The sequence below is a fragment of the Schistocerca piceifrons genome, chromosome 3 (assembly GCF_021461385.2).
Source record: "Schistocerca piceifrons isolate TAMUIC-IGC-003096 chromosome 3, iqSchPice1.1, whole genome shotgun sequence".
Lineage (NCBI taxonomy): Eukaryota > Metazoa > Arthropoda > Insecta > Orthoptera > Acrididae > Schistocerca > Schistocerca piceifrons.
Window position 1 is genome coordinate 204,365,852 of NC_060140.1, and position 20,036 is coordinate 204,385,887.

The 20,036-nt window shown below is 42.8% G+C and overlaps 1 protein-coding gene across 2 annotated transcripts in view; it reads right to left on the minus strand.

Annotated features, from left to right (window-relative positions):
• LOC124788350 (condensin complex subunit 2) overlaps positions 1-20,036 on the minus strand; it is a 193,444-nt gene that overhangs the window by 36,723 nt on the left and 136,685 nt on the right. The gene's annotated exons all lie outside the window — the stretch shown is intronic.

The following is a 20,036-nucleotide window of genomic DNA, read 5'->3' on the forward strand; positions in this document are numbered from 1 at the left end:
CATTTAGACATGCAAGCATACCTCAAGCACATCTCTGGCAGTTAGGAACAGTATTTTTTTGTGCTTGTCTGCAACTCAACGTGTCATCTTTATGGTGAGTAGCAACAATCTATCCTCTTCCATATATTTCTGGCTTGAAAAAATCATCTACTAGAGTTACAGTTCAATATCTGTCAGTCTCTTACCTTCACATCAAAGACACTGTGTGCCACACACCTACTTATATTTTAACCTAGACAAATAACAGTGAAGTATCCTTTTAAACAATAACGTAATATGCAAAAACCTCCTTCTAAACAACATCAGACATACATCATTTTCTGTGATATGTCAGGCATCTGAGGATTACACCAGAGTTGAATAAAATAATAGGAATGCAAACCAAATATTCTGGTGCATGGATACCTCTGGTTTCAAAGATTGCCCAAATCCTCCTTTGGTAATTTCAGGAGTACTGAAGAAGTATGATAGGACTATTACTATTACTATTTACAATATATGTAAATGATCTAGTGGATAAAATTGGCAGCTCCACGTGGCTATCCAGACAATGCAGTTGTTTCTACGAAGATAGCAGTGCCATAATGCTGTTATCAAATTACACGTAGACAAGCAGTAGGTAGGATGATGGTATGGGCATATGACGGCAAGGTCTTCAGCACACCCACGAATATACCTTGAGATGAGTGTCGGGAAAATACACTAAACAGGAGTATAAAACAGTGTGTAAATGAAAAGTAATAAAATATGGAAAGCCATGTGTACCTACAAGGTAGCATGAAACTAAGTATCATGCTAATATTAAAATATCAACTAAACATGAAAAAAGTGTTGGGAGGAGTTAAATCGATGTAGCAGATGGATGTGACTGGCAGACTGCTGGATTAAAAAAATAAATAAAAAATAAAAAAAAGAGGATGAGCCAGCCATTCTGCAACATACTAAAGCCTCCAGTCTAAAAGCTTAGGCCAGAATCCAGACACATTACAGAACTTTAAAACTTGAGTCACACTCGTCTCATCATCAGCTAAAATAGAGGGCAGATCCCCATCGATATTATCTTCTGCCCTTGCATCACGGTATACAAAGCACTCTGTAATAACTGGCATACAGATATTTGTACACCACAAGCACCACAAAAAGGGGATCCTCACGTCGTAGTAAGGAGCCATGTGTAAGAAGGCAGTGTCCAATGTGAAGACGTGTGCGGGTCACTTTACACCATCTGAGCAACCAACAGGAGGAACGCTACAGTCAGGTAGTTGACTTTACCAACTGTAGCTTATTGTCCATTACTGCCAGCCATTCCGCATCCCACAACTGCATGAACTTCCTATGTGCAGAAACAACAGCCTGCAGGAGAACTGCACTTGTCCTGCCACCCCGCCGAATCACACCTGCTTTCACTGTCATTGGAGCAAGTATAGTTGGTCATATATCAGCTGGGCAATTTTCTCAGCTGGGTACAGGTTCTGTAGAGATTGTAAGGCACTAAGGGAACGGGGCAGATGAGAAACTGTTTGCCCTGAATATGATGCATCTGTTGCAGTGCCTTAAGGATCATGTGGAGCTCCACTGAAAAAACAGTATACTCATCAAAACCGCAAATCCTGGTAACATGGTTGGGGAACACTAATAAGCAGCCAAGGGAATTCCCTTGTTTGGAACCATCAGTGTAAACTACTGTGAAACTGTGATACATATCTAAAATGTTAAAAAACAGAGATTGAAATGTAAAAACTGGTGTACTATCTTTCTCAAATTGATCAAGTCTAAAATAAGTCTGGGCCTCTCAAGGAGCCAAGGTGGAAATCTGCTCCAACCTCGATGTAAAACATTAACACTGGCCACACCCATCTCTAAAAGGCAATCCTCTGTGCGCATCCCATAGGGCCTTGTTGCTCATTGCTGATTACAAAAAAAACTTTCCATTCGAGGCTGAGCAACGGTATGGTATGCAGGTGTGTATGGCATGGAGTGTGTTTTATATGCGTGGTGCACCATTGGTAGCTGTCGCCTGATGTGAAGTGGTGGTTCACCAGCCTCCACACAGAGGCTTGGTATGGGGTTCATTTTTAACGCCTCAGTGGCCAACCAAATCCCTTCATGGTGCACCGCGTCCAGGATCTATAAATAAGAGGGTCTCGCAGATCCACGCACCGTGCTCCCATAGTCTAGCCAAGAGTGCGCAAAGGCTTTATAAAATCAGAGCAGACAAGTCCTGTCTGCCCCCTATGTACTGTGGCTAACATACACTCCTGGAAATTGAAATAAGAACACCGTGAATTCATTGTCCCAGGAAGGGGAAACTTTATTGACACATTCCTGGGGTCAGATACATCACATGATCACACTGACAGAACCACAGGCACATAGATACAGGCAACAGAGCACGCACAATGTCGGCACTAGTACAGTGTATATCCACCTTTCGCAGCAATGCAGGCTGCTATTCTCCCATGGAGACGATCGTAGAGATGCTGGATGTAGTCCTGCGGAACGGCTTGCCATGCCATTTCCACCTGGCGCCTCAGTTGGACCAGCGTTCGTGCTGGACCTGCAGACCGCGTGAGACGACGCTTCATCCAGTCCCAAACATGCTCAATGGGGGACAGATCCGGAGATCTTGCTGGCCAGGGTAGTTGACTTACACCTTCTAGAGCACGTTGGGTGGCACGGGATACATGCGGACGTGCATTGTCCTGTTGGAACAGCAAGTTCCCTTGCCGGTCTAGGAATGGTAGAACGATGGGTTCGATGACGGTTTGGATGTACCGTGCGCTATTCAGTGTCCCCTCGACGATCACCAGTGGTGTACGGCCAGTGTAGGAGATCGCTCCCCACACCATGATGCCGGGTGTTGGCCCTGTGTGCCTCGGTCGTATGCAGTCCTGATTGTGGCGCTCACCTGCACGGCGCCAAACACGCATACGACCATCATTGGCACCAAGGCAGAAGCGACTCTCATCGCTGAAGACGACACATCTCCATTCGTCCCTCCATTCACGCCTGTCGCGACACCACTGGAGGTGGGCTGCACGATGTTGGGGCGTGAGCGGAAGACGGCCTAACGGTGTGCGGGACCGTAGCCCAGCTTCATGGAGACGGTTGCGAATGGTCCTCGCCGATACCCCAGGAGCAACAGTGTCCCTAATTTGCTGGGAAGTGGCGGTGCGGTCCCCTACGGCACTGCGTAGGATCCTACGGTCTTGGCGTGCATCCGTGCGTCGCTGCGGTCCGGTCCCAGGTCGACGGGCACGTGCACCTTCCGCCGACCACTGGCGACAACATCGATGTACTGTGGAGACCTCACGCCCCACGTGTTGAGCAATTCGGCGGTACGTCCACCCGGCCTCCCGCATGCCCGCTATACGCCCTCGCTCAAAGTCCGTCAACTGCACATACGGTTCACGTCCACGTTGTCGCGGCATGCTACCAGTGTTAAAGACTGCGATGGAGCTCCGTATGCCACGGCAAACTGGCTGACACTGACGGCGGCGGTGCACAAATGCTGCGCAGCTAGCGCCATTCGACGGCCAACACCGCGGTTCCTGGTGTGTCCGCTGTGACGTGCGTGTGATCATTGCTTGTACAGCCCTCTCGCAGTGTCCGGAGCAAGTATGGTGGGTCTGACACACCGGTGTCAATGTGTTCTTTTTTCCATTTCCAGGAGTGTATTTTAAAATACTTAGGGCCTTAATATGGGCAAACATGTGAGTTTACAATTTGAGGCCTAGAAACATCACCATGTTTTTAAAATTAAGGAAAGTGTCCCTTATCCTCAACTCCGGAAAGTTTAAAATGGAAAAAGAATACACAAAGACCTCTCCATTGAAAACTTACAACCACTCTTCCATGAACATTCATCCAAACGTCGAAGAGTTAGCTGGAACTGACTCATTGTCGCTGCAAGGCTTGAAGATGAGCAAAACACAGATAAGTCATCCACAAACAAAGAACACTGGACAGAACTTTTCACTACTGATGTAATGTTAGTAATAGCTATGGCAAAGACAGTCACACTTAAAACATTACTTTGACGGACACCGTTCTCCTGCTCAAAGCAATCAAGCAGAATGTCACCAACTCTGTATCGGAAATACCATGGCGAGAGAAAGGACTGAATAAAAATGAGAAGACAGCCACGAAACTCCAATTTGTGAAGCTGCTCAAAGATAAAATGTCTCCAAGTAGTATCACAAGCCTTCTCAATGTCAAAAAATATACCCAGAAGATGATACCAGTGCAGGAAATCCTGCTGGATAACTGCCTCCAGGAGTGGCAGGTTATCAAAAATGGAGCGATACCTCCTAAACCCAAACTGAAAGCGACTAAGGAGTTGCCTGGTTTCTAAGATCCAGACAAAGCAGCGGACGGCCTTTTGCTACAAGATCTTTCCCATGCAGATAGTGACGGCAACACTGTGATAACTACTTGGGCACGTGTGGTCTTTCCTAGGTTTTAAAAGAGGAATTAAAATTTCCTCACACCATGAGTCAGAAAAGTGACCCAATACTGAAATTGCAGTGGGAAGTGCGTGGAGGATCTCTCTATTTTGCCTTGTGAGGTGCCGCAGGTTACTGTAATGGACTGTCATGACCAGGGGATGTGTTATGAGCCATAGACAATGCAGAATCCAGCTCCCACATGGAAAATGGGCAGTGGTAATCTTCATCAATGGTGGAGCAGAACTCCAAAGTGGCTCTCTCAGCAACTGCTCTGTGGTGTTGGAAGTCTGGATCCTGACCGGCAGTTGCAGTAACTGTGGAAAAATAGGCTGCCATACTCTGAGCAGTGTCTTGCAGTCTGGTTTGGAGAGTGCCATTCCCCATTACAGAAGCCATGAGACACCTCCCTTCTCTTCCAGAAATTCTCCTGATGGTCTCCCATAAAGTGTAACTCTTCGTGGAATGATTTATGGTGTCCAGGAACTGTTGCTGCAACCTCTTCTGGCTCTTGCGAATAGTCTTCTGACATTTTTCCCATGCCATCTGAAAGGCTACAAGATTCTCTGCAATTGGCTAGATCGAACCTACACAGAGCCATATGCCCAATCCTCACTGCAGAGCAGCTCCACCAAGGAAGAGGCTGCCTCTTCGGTTGTCTCATCGACTGTGGAATGGATGCTTCAGCAGTGCGGTGGATCATTTGGGTAATATAATCCACCTATACCTCTACAATGACATGATGTTCAAACTGGGCTAGCTGATTGTACAGTCTCCAGTCTGCTCTACTGAGCACCCATCAAGGTGGTTTCCTTTCAGGCTCCACTCCATCTGGTAGGTGAATCCACAATGGGAAGTGATCATTTCCATGCAATTCATCGACCACTTCCCATTTATCACATTTATCAATGTGAGCAAGGGCTTGAGAACAAAACAAAATATTGATGGCAGAGAACAACCCAGTTGCAGTGCAGAAGTTCCTGTATTTAGCAAATAGGCACATGATGATATGAGAAGCCTCTCAATTACTCTATCCCGGGGGCAAGTAGTTGCAGAGCCGCAAAGCACATTGCGTGCACTAAAATCACCACACAGGATGAGGGGGTGGGGGAGCTGTGTAAGGGGGTTGAGAGCCTCTTCGTCCAGCGCATCAAATGGGGACAGGTAATGGGAACATATTGCCAATGAATGACATACAAGCACTGATATGGCAACTTCTTGTAAATTTGTCATAAGGAAGAGAGGTGAGGAGTGGTAGTCAGTACTGACTAAAATACCTATGCCTTCTCTAGCTCTCTTCCACTCAGGTCATCCTTGTTGTGGAGTACATAGCCTCATAGCTCAGGGGTATATGGTGAAGGAAACTAATCTCTTGGAGACACAGATAAAGTGGTCTATCATGAGATAGTAGCTGAAGTTCCTCCACATGCATTGTGAACCCCTGCAAGTTCCACTGAAGTATAGGAGCCATCTATCACAGGGGTAGCACCATCATCCTGTCTCTCTGCTGGGGTAGGGAGACTGCAGCAGGTAGAGGGTTAATTGTGGGGTGAAATGATTGCCACCACACACATCTCATACTTATCAGCTCTGGGGAAGAGTCAGATGAAGCATTATGTAGAATCACATCGACATGGTCTGCCAGTTTATTACTAGATTTTACCTGTTGTTGTTGCTTCCCATTGGCTTTTCTCTGTTTTGCGGGCTTTGCTGGAGCTGAAGCAAATGTGGAAGGCTGCATGGACTTGTAGAACTTATTGACATCATCATAGGGGATATGCTTTGTTGTTTTTATTTTCTGTACTTTGCGTTCCTGTGGGAAGATTCTGTAGCCCTTACTCCATACAGGGTGGTTTCCAGAGCAGTTTATACATTGTGCAGGAGATGAACAACCAACTCCTTCATCAGCGATCTTACCGCAGCTGCCACACATCGCTTCTCCTTTACACGCTAGCATGGTATGCCCAAAACTTTGGCATTTAAAACAGCACATCAGGTTTGGGACATATGGCCATACGTTTAGGCAAAGAAAGCCCGGCTTGATGTGTTCTGTGAGTTTGTTGTTACTGAAGGTAAGAAAGGAGGAGATGGATTTCACCAGTTCTCCAACCGCCATTTCATAATGTTCTGAACACCAACAACTCCCTCTGGACTTGCTCCTCAATTCTTATATTTTTCTCTTGTTCTACATGATCAGGCCCAGTGGACCACATGCTGCTACAAGTTTCCTCCTTCACTGAATTCTGTCCATTGCTGCTATCTGCCATCGGTCCACATTTATTGATGCTTGGTTTAAATCTTCATGGAGGCCATCCTTCCAAAGTTTTTTGGGTCTCCCTGGAGGTCCCTTTCCTGTAGGTGTAAAATCCAGGAGCTTCTGAGGCCATCTGTGATCTTTCATCCAGGCCACATGGCTGGCCCACTGCATTCGTTTGCCTTTGACAGGTCCTGCTATGTTGGGCTGCTGGTATAGTTCCTAAAGCTCTTGGTTGTGTGTGATCCTCCATTCCCCTGTGTCTACATCCAAAAGCAAACCGAAGATCTTCCGAAGCACTTTTCTCTCAAAAACGAGGAGCTTATGGAAGTCCTGTTTCCAGATACTCCATGTCTCACAGCCATATAGAACAAAAAGTTGGATAAATTCTCCTATAGGAATATTAACTAGATCTCTACATGACATAACACCTTTGCTGAAGTTCAGGGTGCTGTGGAGCTCTGTGTCAATGGCATATTTCCCCAGGCACTTAGCTCTCTTTAGATTAACAGCTTGTTGGGAACTGAATGTTTCAACCAATAGTGTTCCATTTCAAAACTGCTTTACAGATTTGAGAGACCTAATAATTCCTTCCAAGCCCTTCTGTTACTAAACACACATTCTGATTGCCAGCCTGTGTACTGTTACTCTTTACTACATTGTTCTGATTTACTCCCACATCTGGAGGACTGGCTACCTGGGCCCTCTTGTTAGACTGGGTGTGTTAGCTTCTAGCAACCCACCCTTCCGCTGGGAGCAGGAAGGGAAAATTTCGAAGGATCCGTCTCGGTCCCATAAACAGCTAGGGAAATACAAGTCCACCAAAACAGAGACCCGCATGCCTAGGTACGCCTTATACAACTGAGGTGTGGCAGGTTTCCCAGAGGTTGCCCGCTAGTGGCTGCTCCCCCCCCCCCTCCCCCCCCCCCCCCCCCAATAGCAATGCATCTCATAAGAACACAGCACACCTTGAGATTGAGAATTTTTTTTACAGAGGTTTATTCCATCCTCGAAGTCCAGGCAGTCAAGCCGAGATCCCCTTTCCCTGTGACACACAACGTTCGACCACTGTGCTAAACTGTGGTTGCTGAAGCATGCCCAGAGTTTACGGTGGCAGAGGACTGGCGGCAGATCAATGATTGGTTGTAGGACTGGCAGTTGACCCTGAATACAAATAAATGGAACATATTGTGCATAAATAGGTAAAGAAATTCTGTTCATTTATGCTACTACTGAAAAATCACTGGAAACAATAAACACCTTAAAATACCTGTGATTCACCATACAGTGTGGCCAAAAGTGTAATGACCACATAAAATAAATTGTTGAAAAAGCAGCCAACAGGCTGATATTCACTGGAACAATCTAAAGGAAAAGTACTTCATCCATGAAACAGGTGGCTTACAAAACAAATTGCTCAACCAATTCTTGAGCATTTTTCACGAGAAGGCAGAAAAACACAATGGCAGTGTCAACCGACCTCAGTGGCAGTCACTACAAGAGAGGGATTATGTATCATGAAGAAGTTTGCTGTTGAAATTACAAGAGAGTATGTTCATGGAAGAGTTGAGCAGCATACACTGATGGGGACAAAATTGCAACACCAAAAAAAATAATTAATGTAGACATTTGTCTAGGTAACACATTTAAGTGATTAACATTGCAAGATCACAGGTTAATGTGCGCACAAGATAAGACATTGCAAATGTGAAATGCTAGTACATTAGTAACCAGTGTAACTAGCAGGACGTGGAATACAAGCCCACAAACATGTATGCTTTGTGCTGGGAAGGTGCCGGACATCAGTTTATGGGATGGAATTTCATGCCTGTTGCACTTGACTGGTCAATATAGGATCAGTTAATACTGTTTGTGGACAACGCTGGAGTTGTCCGATGATGTCCCATATGTGCTTGACTGAAGAAAGACCTAGTGATCAATGAGGCTAAGGCAAGATGTCAGTACTCTGCAGAGCATGTTGGGTTACAACAGCAGTATGCGGGCGAGCGTTATTCTCTCGGAAAACACCCCCCTGGAATGCTGTTCATGAATGGCAGCACACAGGCCAAATCACTAGATTGACATACAAATTTCCAGTCAGGGTGCACAGAATGACAATGAGAGTGCACCTGCTGTCAGACGAAATTGTACCAAAGATGATAATTCCAGGTGTAATTCCAAACATCTAGCACATAGACAGGTTGATTCCAGGCCCTCAACTGGCTTTCATGTAACCAACATATGGACATCACTGGCACCAAGGCAGAACCAGCTTTCATCAGAAAACACAACAGACCTCCACCCTGCCATCCAATCAGCACTCACTTGACCCCACTGTAGTCGCAAATGGCAGTAGTTTGGGACCAGTTGAACCCATGCTACAGGGTGTCTGGCTAGGAGCTGTTCTTGAAGTAAATGATTTGAGACACTTTGTTGTGTCTCTGTGGTGCCAACTGCTGCTGCAGATGCAGTACAATGTGAGAGAGCCATATGCTAAATACAATGGTCTTCCCTCTTGGTAGTGCCACGTGGCCATCTAGAGCCCGGTGTTCTTGCAACCGTACATTCTCATGACCACTGCTGCCAGCAGTCTTGTACAGTGGCTACATTCCTGCCAACTCTTTCCACAATATCACAGAAGGAGCATCCAGATTCTCATGACTTTATTACAGCACCTCATTCAAACTCAGTGATGGATTGATAATGGTGTCTTTGTCGTCTTAATGGCATTTTTGACTACTACTACCAACTCACTATGTCAAATCTCAAAGGTAACTAACGCTCATGACCATTACAGCATGTATTTAAAGCAAACCTGATTTGCACCCCCACATGGTGCTATTAATGCCACTCTTTTAAGACTGGCCTGAAATTTGAATCATTCAGATACAGAAAGATGCCTTCCAATTTTTGTTTACATCGCACGATTCCTCCTTAGCATTATGATTTTTTCTGCTGTTAGTAGATTATGTTTTCCTCACAACAAAAAAAATCAGAGAAACTGGAGCTAATATGAGTGTTTAGTGACAATTACTCTTCCTATCACTATTCATGACTAGAACAGGAAAAAAAAGGCGGAGGGGGGAGGGGGGGATTAATGGTATCAGAAGTACCCTCTGTCACACAATGTAAGATGGATTGAGGAGTACAAATGTAGGCAGAGTAGGTTTAAATCATAAATGAAGTTCTCTCTCTCTCTCTCTCTCTCTCTCTCTCTCTCTCTCTCTCTCTCTCTCTCTCTCTCTCCCCCCTCCCCCGAACAGCAGAGATTCAAGGGATTTTTCATTTTTCACCATTATCTCAGTCCACACCAACTTGTTCTTTCCTAGTACAAAGTGAATCACACCCCATTTCTAAGAATTATACAATTCAGGCCTTCAGTGACTATGAGAAAAAAGGGAAGAGCAAAAAAGAAATGTAGGAAGACGGAAATGGACTGGAGAAAAGGGAGGGGAGGAAAAAGATGAAGGGCGAGATGGGGGAGAGGGAAAGGGAGGAGGGAGGGGGTGGTGGGGGGAGGGGGAGAGAGGGAGAGGGAGAGGGAGAGGGAGAGGGAGGGAGGGAGAGAGAGAGAGAGAGAGAGAGAGAGAGAGAGAGAGAGAGAGAGAGAGAGAGAGAGAATGCTCACATGTGGAGGGGGTCGAGAGAGGGAGGAAAATGGTGGGGAAAAGCAGCATACAATCCGAACAGAGGAGGAGTGGTGAGGGCAGAAGAGAGAAAGGGAAGGCTAAGGTGAGGCACTGGGAACAGATTAGTAGACATATCAGCCAGGGGAATTGCAAGAGTGCAGGATATGCTGGAGAGATAACTCCCATCTACAAGGTTCAGAGAGTCTTGTGCTGTATTTTACCCCTCTCCCTCTTCCTACATGTCTCTTTGCTCCACCTCTTGTATTCTTTTCGTCTTGTCCAGGCACTAAGTCATCTGTCTGAAGACCTGTCTCTTTCCGGCAAACCCCTCCTTGCATTCTTCCCCACCTCCATAAGCTCCCCCAACTGCTTTCAATAATCGAGTACCAATAAACAGTCTTGCCATTGCAACAGGAATGTCCATTTGTGTGTCTGTGTAGTTTTGTGTGTGTGTGTGTGTGTGTGTGTGTGTGTGTGTGTGTGTGTGGTGTTTAATTCGGATGAAGGCCTTTCTGGCCAAAAGCTTACTTGTTTGATCATCTTTTTGTTGTGCCTATCTGCGACTCAACATCTCCACTATATGGTGCCACAATGTCTTTAATATTTTAAGGATGCACCACCCTTCTCTTTAATTTTGCAAAACTGATCACTATCATCAGGAATGACACACCATTAATGGATATTTTTTCAAGGAAACTTCTGCACTGCCATAAATATCTTGCTCTCTGTTTAAAAAAAAAAAACTTATTTGTCCTGTCAATGAATTTTCTAGGCATCAGGAGCACTTTTTGTGTGACTGCTTGGAGGATTACAGGAAGCTTTATGGCCATAACAGTGCCAGTTTCATTTCAGGTTTTGAGAACACCATAAATAAGATGCTCATCTTAAGAATTGACTCTATAAATATGCTGTTAAAATAATGATTACAAGGGCAGGTGCCTTAGACAATCTAGGTCCTGAGATAACTTCACACACATAAGGAGCCTCTGATTTCCTGACACTTCATTCCAAAACCTCTGTGATTACTGTGTGAGTAGTACAAAGGTAAATAAGCAATGAGAAGGTAATCAAAAGTATTTCTGAGGAATGCTTGACAGGATAAATCTTTCACCTGATTTTCTGAAACAGTGGAAAGACAGGTAGAAACAAACCTTGGGGAAGTTTATGTTTGATTCTGGAGAAATATATGGACTCGTTAGACAATAATGACATTAAAACTTATCCTAGAAGATTGACAGAAGAAGACAAATGTACTTTTATAGCATTTGTAGTTTAAAGAAAGCTTTTGACAATGTTAACTAGAACACACACCTTCAAATTCTGAAGGCAGCAGTGATGAAATGGAGGGAGCAAAAGGTTTTCTACAACTTTTACAGAAACAAGATCGCAGTTATGAGACTTGCTGGGCATGAAAAGGAAGGTAGTCCCTGAGATGTGAGTGTGGTTTGTAGCCTATTCCTACTGTTATTCACTCACTCACTCACTCTCTCTCTCTCTCTCTCTCTCTCTCTCTCTCTCTCTCTCTCTCTCTCTCTCTCTCTCTACACACACACACAAATCATGTGACAAAGAAAATCGAAGAGAATTTGGAAAGCAAATTAAAGTTCACGGAAAAGAAATTAAAGCTTTAAGATTTACCAATGCCAACACAATTGTTAGTGATGAGTAAGTACCTGGAAGACCATCTGAACAGAATGTATAGTGTCTTGAAATGAAGTTATAAGATGAACACTAACAAAAGTAAAATTTGGGGCTGGAGGGCAGTAAAATTAAATCTCTGTCATAATCTATTGTGTTGACACTGGGTTTCTGAGTTACTACAAGGTGGTGATTGCTTTCAGCGATTGTCCTGCAATCATGCACTAATTCAATAATTTGTCTTTTCTGCCTATTTATGCACAACATGTTGCATTTATTTATGCTAAGGGTCAACCCTGCACCAAATGCTGATTGTCCACATATCTTCCTGCATTTTACTTCAATTTTCTAGTCAGTTCTCTACATATAACAGCATCATCCACAATTTATCATTAATCGCTGGGTTATGCTACAGTTTCCAGTGCACTGTCGGGTTCAGAAAGCATGTCTTCAATTGTTTCCAGCGAAAAATAATGGTTTGCTGTGCATTCATGAGTTGTACTATGCTTTTAAACACACCAGTTCAATTTCAGTTGCTAGTGCTCATGTATGCTCATTCATTTAAAGCATTTAAATAAAAATAAATTTATTTGTTTATTAAAAATACACCAATAATAATAATAATAATAATAATAATAATAATAATAGTAGTAGTAGTAGTAGTAGTAGTAGTAGTACTAATCCTCCAGTCCTAAAAAACTGGACTTCAGCCCAAAACTCAAGATAATCAAGTACCATGATGCATGGCAGGAAACAAACTTTTAGTCAAGGTGGTAAACAATCCACTGCTGTCAAGAACAGTACAACCCAACTATCAGAGGCCGAGTCCTCTGGACAACTTCACCCAAACACCACAAACTGTTTCAGAACATTAAAATGTCTGTTAAGAGCAGAAAAATGCATAAACTAGAGCAAACCCTAAACGAACAAAAACTAAAAGTACATACTCATTTTCATAACAAATGTGAAGCCTGGAAACAACAGACTAATGACAAACTCCCTACATACTAATCACCACACACACTAATCAATGCACACAAATCAGTCAATGTTGAAAATAAAACCAACTGCAAAAAAGGGAGAGAAATCATAGGAAACAGTAAAAGAAATAGTACCTAAAATGCCACAAAACCATGTCAAAACTCTATGTGAATTTAATGTACAGCCAGGCAAAGAGAGAAAGTACAGGAAAATAACTGGAAAATTCCTAGCACTAAAATGGGCCAACCAGAATGGACAAAGATTACTTGAATTCTGAAGGATTTTTGACCTTAAAATCACCTACACTGACCAGCCAGAACATTATGGCCACCAACCTACTATCGATATAAACCCGTCAAGGCACAGCAGCATCACCTGGTGAGGAATGACGCACACGGTGCATGTACTCGTAATGTCAGTGTGTATGCTGTCTGTCTGTACAATGGAGAAGGCACTCATTCTACCTAAGTTTGTGATGGCCCAGAGGCATTTCGGAAACTTCACAACTTGTGGAGTGTTCGAGGAGTGCAGTGGTGAATGTCTCCGACACATGGAGAAATCGAGGAGAAACCATGTCCAGACATTGTGGGGTTGGGCAGACTGGTAAAACAGGACAAGCAGCGAACTGTGGCGGAACTAACATCTGATGTTAATGCTGGGCAGAGTACAATGTATCTGAACACACAGTGCACTGAACACTCCCAACAATGGGTCTCCACAGCTGATGACTCATGCCTGTGTCATTGTTTACACACAATATCGGCAACTACAACTGAAATGGGCATGTGATACCACCACTGGACAATGGGGCAGTAGCAGAGCACTGCATTGTCTTATGAATCCCGATATCTTCTTCATCATGCCTATGGGAGAGAGCAAATTTGTTGTCTTCCAGGAGAACAGCTCCTTGACACCTGTACTGCAGTAAGGAGACAAGCTGGCGACAGCTCCATTATGCTCTGGGGAACATTCATGTGGGCATCCATGGGTCCAGTGGCGTTCATGCATTGCACCATGACAATCAAGAATTATCGTACACTGGTTGCAGACCATGTACAACCCTTCATGGCGATCGTGTTTCCCGATGGCAGTGGCATTTTTCACCAATATAATGTGCCATGTCACAAGACCAGGAGTGTGATAGAGCGATTCAAGGATCACAATGGTGAGTTTCAACTGATGCACTGGACCCCCAACTGGCCAGATCTGAACCTGATCAAAGAAATCTGGGATGTGATTGAACATGACGTCACAACTCATTGCCTCTCTCCATGGAATTTATGGGAATTAGGTGGGAATTTACGGGAATTAGGTGACTTTTTTGTTTGTTTGTGTGTGTGTGTGTGTGTTTTTGGGGAGGGGGGGGCACTCTGTTGTATGCGCGCATGTGGTGCCAACTCCCTTCAACAACCTATCAAGGGCTCATTGCTTCCATGCCAGGGTGCAGTGCTGCTGTTTTCTGTGCCAGAGATAGACATATCGGCTATTAGGTAGGTAGTCATAATGTTCTAGCTGATCAATGCAAATCAACATATATACTCTGCAAACCACCATGAAGTGCATGGCAGAGGACATGTCCCATTATACTAGTTACTAGGGTTTCTTCTCATTCCATTCACGTATGGAGTGTGGGAAGAATGATTCTTTGACTGCCTCTGTGGATGCTGTAATTATTCTAGTCTTAGTCTTCGGATTCCTATGTAACTATACACATGTGATTGTAGTATATTCCTAGACCCACCATTTAAAGCCAGTCTGTGAAACTTTCTAAGTAGGCTTTCTTGGGATAGTTTACGTCCATCTTCAAGAGTCTGCCTGTTCAGTTCCTTCAGTATCTCTGTGACACTCTCTCACAGATCAAACATGTGATCATTCATGCTGCCCTTCTCTGTACATTTTCAGTATCCCTTGTTAGTTCTATTTGGTATGGGTCCCACACATTTGAGCAATATTCTAAAACCAGTCATACAAGTGATTTGCAAGCAATCTCCTTTGTAGACTGATTGTACTTCCCCAGTATTCTACCAATAAATGGAAGTCTACCACCTGCTTTAACTACGACTGAGCCTATGTGATCATTAGACTTCATATCCCTACAAAGTGTTACACCCAGGTATTGGTATGACTTGGCCAATTCCAGCAGTGACTCACTGATATTATAGTCATAGGACACAGTGTTTTTTTCATTTTGTGAAATGCACAATTTAACATTTGTGAACATTTACAGCAAGCTGCCGATCTCTGCACCACACTGAAATATTATGAAGATCTGACTGAATATTTATGCAGCTTCTTTCAGATAGTACTTCATTATAGACAACTGCAACATCTGCAAAAGGCCTGATTTTATTGTTAATATTGTCTGCAAGGTCATTACTATACAACATAAACAGCAAGGGTCCCAACACACTTCTGTGGGGCACACATGAAGCTACTTCTACATCTGACAGTGACACTCCATCCAAGATAACATGCTGAGTCCTCCCCACCAAAAAGTTCTCAATCCAGTCACAAATTTCACTTCATAGCCCATACGATTGTATTTTTGATAATAAGTGTAGGTGTGGTATTGAGTCCAATGCTTTTTGGAAATCAAGAAATACTGCATCTACCTGATTGCCTCAATCCAAGGCTTTCAGCATGTCATGTGAGAAAAGTGGATGTTGGGTTTCACTTGATGGATGTCTTCAGAATCTATGCTGGTTGATATTTAGGAGGTCATTCTGTTGAAGATACCTCATTATGTTTGAGCTCAGAACATGTTTTAAGATTCTACAAGAAATTGATGAAAAGGATATTGGATGGTAGTTTTGTGGATCATTTCTATTACCCTTCTTTTAGACAGTTGTGACTTGTGACTTTTTCCATGTCAACACACTTAAAAAGAAATGATGAAAGGAGATGATGATGTGGGGATCACCATACTCACTCATTGGCGAATTCCCAATTGAACATGCAGCTATCTCCTGTTCAAACCATGGTGACATTATGAATGTTCAAGTGAGAAAGAGTGTAAACATAGGCTCAGATCAAAACATGACAAGAAGACACTGATGTGACAAAAGTTATGGGGTAACTCCCAATTTCATGTTGGCTCTCCTTTTGCCCACTGTAGTGCAGCAACTTGACAGGGCATGGATTCAACATGTTGTTGGAAGTCCCCTGCAGAAATATTCTGCTATGCTGCCTCTACAGACCCACGTAATTGTGAAAGTGTTGCCAATGCAGGATTTTGTACAGGAACTGATCTCTCGATTAGGTCTCATAAATATTCAATGGGATCCATGTTGGGCAATTTGGGTAGTCAAATCATTCACTCCGATTATTCTGAATATTCTTCAAACTGGTGACATAGCACATTGTCATCTGCAAAAATTCCATCACTATTTGGGAACATGATGTCGCTGAGTGGATGAAAATGGTCCCCAAGTAGCCAAACATCCAGAGGACTCAATCCATTCCAAGTAAACACAGACCACCCCATTATGGTGCCACCCTCAGCTTTCACAGTGCCTTATTGACAACTTTGGTCCATGGCTTTGTGGGGTTTGTGTCACACTCTAACCCTACCATCAGCTCTTACCAAATGACATGGGGACTCATCTGACCAGGCCACAGTTTTCCAGTCATCTATGGTCGAATCAATATGGTCACAAGTCCAGGAGAGGCACTGCAGGCAATTTCTTACTGTTAGCAAAGGCACTCGCTTCAGATGTTTGCTGCCATAGCTCATTAATCCCAAATTTCATCATCATGTCCTAAATGATATGTTTGTCATATGTCCTATCCTAATTTTTGCAGTTATTTCATGCAGTTCTGCTTTTCTGCTGACAACTCTGTCCACCGCTGGTTGCTGAGTGGTCAGCGCGACAGAATGTCAATCCTAAGGTCCAGGGTTCAATTCCCTGCTGGGTCAGAGGTTTTCTCTGCTCAGGGACTGGGTGTTGTGTTGTCCTAATCATCATCATTTCATCCCCATTGACGCACAAGTTGCTGAAGTGGCGTCAAATTGAAAGACTTCCACCCAGCGAACGGTCTACCTGACGGGAGCCCCAGTCACACGACACGACTGACAACTCTACTCAAATGCCACTGTTCTTGGTCATTAAGTGGAGGCCGTTGGTCACAGCGTAGTCTGTGGTGAGAAGTACTGCCTAAAATTTTGTATTCTCGGCACACTCTTGACACTGTAGATATCAGAATATTGAATTCCCTAATGATTTCTGAAATGGAATGTCTGATGTGATTAGCTACAACTACCATTCCGCATTCAAATTGTGTTAATTCCCATCGTGCGGCCATAATCATGTTGGAAATCTTTTCACATGAATCATTTGGGTACAAATGACAGCTCCACCAACACACTCCCCTTTTGTAACTGGAGTATGTGATACTACCACCACCTGTATATGTGCATATCTCTATCTCATGACTTTTGTCACCTCAGTGTAAAACTATGTTTAAAACCTCAGGGGTTCACAACAAGAAAGACACAAATGCCCAAATTTGACACTAATAGAGTACAATCAACTCTCACAGAAAAACTAGATAAAAAGCAGTCAAACAATTGGCAGCAACTCAAAAGCAAACTGACTGAAACAGCACAAAAAAAAGCACCTTTGGTGGACCGAGGAATGTGAGTATGCATTTCAGTCCAGACAGGATGTATACAGTAACTGCAACAACCATATGACAAAAGATAACTCCAAAACTTTTGTGACAGTCAAGAAGCCAAATTAATCAGAAAGGACAAAAGAATTTTGAAACGAATCAAGTACTTGAAAGCAAGAAAAATTTAGAAAGAAACAAATCATGAAATTTCTGTAGGAACTTTGAAACTAACAAGCAAATGGTCCAATTTGATACGATGAAACATGCTCTAAAAAGTTTTTTAAACATGAAGAAATACTCTGTCAAAATTTTAGCTTCCAATACAAACTGCAAGTAGTTTTTTATGTTGAAAATTGCAAAATTCATTGCTCCCAAGATGGCTAGAGAATTGTACACCCCTACCAGAGCTGTAGCGGACTGTGCATGCGCAACATGGCAGGCGCATGTCCCTGGTTCGGTAAACAGATAACATGACTTGGTGCAATCATAATTTGCACAGAGAAATTCTGTTTTTGTCGATAGTTTTCCTGAAACTTTCTGCAGTTACTGCTCACTCAAATTTCCAAGTAATTTGCAATCCAAAATGATTACCAGTTGCTCTTGCAGTAGCATAAGTGTTAACAATGAGAGTTAAAACTGAATTATTATTCATTGTGTTTAACATTTAATGTTAAGGAGTTGGCAAACCTGCTTCATAAAATCTGATTGTGAATTGCATAAATGGACGAAAGACTTAAATGAAGTAATATATAGGTACCAACATAAAACTTGCAAGACTGTGAACAAGAACTATCCTGAAGATTCATTGTACAGGGGAGCCACAGAGTCCTATTACTCCCCATTGATGACCAACATAAAACCCCTAAACTTAGATAAATAATATGAACAACTGTCCTTTACAGGAGCTTTCTTGAGATATGAACAACATAGAGCTCCTTGTGAGAGGCACTGCCCTATTACCAATGGAGATCTACGACATTAGGCCCTCCAAACAGCAATGGAGGTGAACATTGCTGATTTCAAGTTGTCTTGAACCTGTCTGAGTAAACTCAAGGGATCAAAAAGTACAGAGAGTCGCAAAGGAACCTGTCTGAGCAAACTCAAGGAATCCAAAAGTACAGAGAGTCGCAAAACAATGATGTCCATTTCAAGTGAAAGTGTAGAGGAGATGCCATTAATTCGTAGCTAATGTGAAGAAAAGCTTGCTCTTATCCCCACATCCGCTGTGTCTAACACTGATCAGTCAGGATTCATGAAAGAACTGTGAGCAAACCCCATTTTATAATTACGTGATGAAAAAAGACAGTACGTTGTGCAACCAATTAATTCTATGACACATTCAAATACAACAGAGACAGTGATAAGTAAGAGTGGATTATTTTTTCTGCGGCTTTACATCTGGCTTCAAGGACCTCAACACACATTAGAGCTCTTCAATGGCTAGAATTTTATAACTGAACTATCAAAATCTGAAAAAAAAAACAGGAAAGAATAGTTTTTAACATTTCATTCAAAATGATTTCTAACCTGCTGCAGAAATTAATTCATTGCTTTTGTTGGACTCTTGGTTTGCACATAAAGATTCCTCTGTCTTTCAGGAGGATGAAGAAAAGACTGTTGATATAATTCAGATTCCACCCAAACAACCAGTCCAACTCTTGATAAAGATTTTTTGCAACAGTGGACAATATTTTTAAGGAAATTGCCTGATGACATAATTTCCGGTAGCTTTGTGCCATTTGAAGTTTATCAGGTGAATGGCATTCTTAAATTGCAGTAATTTGTGCATGTAGTTTGATCCGGCATGTTTTACAATTTGCTTTAAGGTTGACCAAAATACAGCACAATAAGCAGAGCAATGGCCAGGGCCATTTCTTATTCCTCCAACATTCTGCCTAGATAAAACTAGTAATTACTGTGAAGTGCCTGAAAGTGTTAATTTTTCTTTCACCAGATGTGCATGGTGTAAGGAAAAATGGTTTACATCATTTAAATGACACTTCACTTTATTGTGATGACTATGGGGAATAAACAAATAACTCATTGCTACTAAAATGGACATTATTCAAAAATTATCATAACAATTGTCCTACAAGGACTGTTACAAAATGACGTATGTGTAAGAAATATTTCATTTCGATAAATTAAAGTCACGATTGATGGAAGTCGTCCATAATGTAACATCAGCCACAGTCTTAATTTATTTTCCTCCGCATGTCACCTTTGTAAGAATCACACATACAACAGTTTAGCTGTCGATATGAAGTGCCTCTTATTCAAACCATTAATGATACATGACATTTTTTTGTATGGTTTAGGTACTTCAAATTTGTGTACGTGACTCTGCACATTTTCACTATGTAGTGCTACGCTCTCGTCACAGCCAGTCACACACTAGACAGGAAGGGCTGTGCAAACCACAGGAGTATGCTATTCTCAGTGGAACGAAAATGAGTAACTTCAACTATTTTAAAAAAA